This window comes from Lissotriton helveticus, chromosome 12 (assembly GCF_964261635.1).
Source record: "Lissotriton helveticus chromosome 12, aLisHel1.1, whole genome shotgun sequence".
NCBI lineage: Eukaryota > Metazoa > Chordata > Amphibia > Caudata > Salamandridae > Lissotriton > Lissotriton helveticus.
The window spans coordinates 686,286,917-686,290,275 of NC_136073.1; the positions used below are offsets into that span (position 1 = coordinate 686,286,917).

A 3,359-nucleotide genomic window follows, 5' to 3' on the forward strand; every position below is an offset into this window, starting at 1 on the left:
GGTGGTATCTAAATTTCACATGAACCAGTCTATACAGATACCGAGTTTTTTCCAAAAACCAACAACTGCGGCAGAGCGAGCTCTGCACACCCTGGACGCCAGAAGGGCAGTCATGCACTACATCGAAAGGACGAAGGGACACAGGAAGACAAAACAGTTCTTTGTGTCATTCGCCAACAGTTACATGGGAAAAGCAGTAACCAAAAAGACCATTGCACGATGGATCGCACAGACAATCCAACTCTGCCACAAGCGGGCAGGACAAGAGCTAGCAGAGGGGACACGTGCCCACTCCACTAGGAAAAAGGGCGCTACAATAGCCTTCCTGGCTAACACACCCATACAAGACATATGCCTGGCGGCAACATGGGCTTCGGTGCACACGTTCACGAAGCACTACTGTGTGGACATACAGATGAACAAGGAAGCTCAAGTTGGACAGAAGGTGCTACAGCACATATTCAATACCCAACGCTCATCTTCCACCCAACCGCCACAGAAATAATGAGAAACCGCTACAAAATCTATGCACAGCATAGTGAATCCAGAAAGATTCACGCTGCAAAACGAATAGTTTTCTTACCTGTCGGTGTAGTTTTGCAGCTTGAAGATCTTTCTGGATTCACTAGCGAACCCACCCACCTCCGCCAGAAAGATGAGGCTGGAGAGAGAAGAGGTGGTTAACATAAGAAAGGATATTTAAGAAGTACAGAGCGGTAAAAATACCAACTAATTAGAACATTGCCATTACTTCGGAAACGAAAGAAACACGGAAAAAAAGAACCCGAAGATGGCGCCCAAGAGTGGGAGCTTCCGCAGGAAGCATGCCGATGCCACCGGAAATACACCCAAGGGGGTGTGACGCCGACGCCCACCTGGGCTAAGAAAAAAAAAAAAAAACAAAGAAAAGACTACGAATCCGGACCCAACCACAAGACCGCGGAATAATGCACAGCATAGTGAATCCAGAAAGATCTTCAAGCTGCAAAACTACACCGACAGGTAAGAAAACTATTCGTCGAGGCTGAACATAGAAGGAAATGTCGACGTTTCGACCCAAATGGAATGCAGGTGTGGATAAACCTTGCTAGAGGGTCTTCATCAGGACGGGGGCGTTGAGGGATGGGGCAATGGATCTGCATAAAAATGAATAATTTAAAAACAATTAGTGCATGGGTCACAAGGGATCCCAAACAAATTCCATAAAAGTTCGTCGAGAGGAACTACTTTTCGGTTGGACAGGGGGGGGGAAAAGGGAGGAATGCATCGGGAGTGTATCGACAATCATAGAGTCAGGTATTGTATTGGTAGGTAAGAGAGGGGTAGCCAATCATCCAGAGACGATGATGCGGATCAAGATTTGAAAGGCGGTGCCCACACTCATTAGAGATGGTGCGTTAATGCAACCACTCAAGATATTCAGATGACAGAAAAGGCAGTTATTCTCAAAGCTACAAATCTAGCAGAGAATGGACACTGTACAACTGTCGGGGGACATAGAGATTCTACTATTTAGAATTGGTAGTAGAAAAAGCGCAACACCGCTTCATGTTCACAGATAGCATACCTGCTTGTAGTAAAAGGCTCGCTCAATATTCATGCACAAACGGTCATCAACACACACCAGGGGCCCAATCTAAAGAAATTAGATGGGTGTTCGCTTCAGTTCTTGAGCTAACCTTATGGGTTGGTGACCATATGTAATAAACATTAATGTACATACTTAACAAGAGGGCGATGTCGTTGCCACCCCTGAAGTGCCGCTTCTAGTTGCAGAGTAGTTTTGACCCCTGCTGGGAGATTGTTCTAAAATAGAAAAACCGATATATATTCTGTGATTCTACACTGGTACAAAGGGGGGGCAGAAGAAAGGGGTGATTAGGCTATCAACCTATGTTCTGCTTCCGACATACCTGTGTTTATCAGAAGAGGCTCGTTCTAACATGGGCGGTCGTCTTCACGTACCGTCTGTCAAGGTCTGTGAAGGTATAACAGATCAGGGGTTTTACTCCCATAAGTGCACCCACGGGCAATCGGTAAAAAAATATATTGCAGATAATAATGGTGTCAGTAACCTACCGAAAAAAGATAATAAATATATTTAGTATATTTATTATCTTTATTTTAATTTTATTTCTAATTTCTTACTGGAGGTATTTTTTGTACTTTTGAATTAGGACAGTGACCCGACATTAGACCTCTCTGTAATATTCCTCGCGTTTCGTTTGTTTACTCTAAGAAACTCCATCTTTGAGAGATTTCTCGGCACCAGTCCTATTTCTATCACGGTTGTTTTTCCGACCATGTGATCGGAACTTCATAAGGAAAGTGCTTCCTGCACAACAGTGTCCATGACTTATAGACGCCGGCTGCTAGACGGAATCCCACACTCTGAAGCTCTTGGTATGTAATTTTCTCATGCCCCTTCGGTGCCTTTTCGCGTTATGAGTAAGATAATGTGTAATATCCCACTTCTCTGACGGGTCTCCCTGTGTTTTTCACAGACTGTGGATCACGAAGCCTACAACCCGGGCATTCAAGGGAGCTGGTCACATGATCACCCCAAGGTCGGCAACTATCTCGCCGTTTTCGGTAGGTTACTGACACCATTATTATCTGCAATATATTTTTTTACCGATTGCCCGTGGGTGCACTTATGGGAGTAAAACCCCTGATCTGTTATACCTTCACAGACCTTGACAGACGGTACGTGAAGACGACCGCCCATGTTAGAACGAGCCTCTTCTGATAAACACAGGTATGTCGGAAGCAGAACATAGGTTGATAGCCTAATCACCCCTTTCTTCTGCCCCCCCTTTGTACCAGTGTAGAATCACAGAATATATATCTGTTTTTCTATTTTAGAACAATCTCCCAGCAGGGGTCAAAACTACTCTGCAACTAGAAGCGGCACTTCAGGGGTGGCAACGACATCGCCCTCTTGTTAAGTATGTACATTAATGTTTATTACCTATGGTCACCAACCCATAAGGTTAGCTCAAGAACTGAAGCTAACACCCATCTAATTTCTTTAGATTTGGCCCCTGGTGTGTGTTGATGACCGTTTGTGCATGAATATTGAGCGAGCCTTTTCCTACAAGCAGGTATGCTATCTGTGAACATGAAGCGGTGTTGCGCTTTTTCTACTACCAATTCTAAATAGTAGAATCTCTATGTCCCCCGACAGTTGTAGTGTCCATTCTCTGCTAGATTTGTAGCTTTGAGAATAACTGCCTTTTCTGTCATCTGAATATCTTGAGTGGTTGCATTAACGCACCATCTCTAATGAGAGTGTGGGCACCGCCTTTCAAATCTTGATCCGCATCATCGTCTCTGGATGATTGGCTACCCCTCTCTTA

At 44.6% G+C, this 3,359-nt stretch overlaps 1 long non-coding RNA gene across 1 annotated transcript; it reads left to right on the forward strand.

Moving 5' to 3' along the window:
* Positions 1-2,087: 2,087 nt before the first annotated feature.
* Positions 2,088-3,104, forward strand: LOC144799702 (uncharacterized). The gene is made up of 4 exons (XR_013603858.1): positions 2,088-2,592; positions 2,694-2,758; positions 2,866-2,948; positions 3,036-3,104. It is a non-coding gene; the product is annotated as an uncharacterized LOC144799702 (long non-coding RNA).
* Positions 3,105-3,359: the final 255 nt, after the last annotated feature.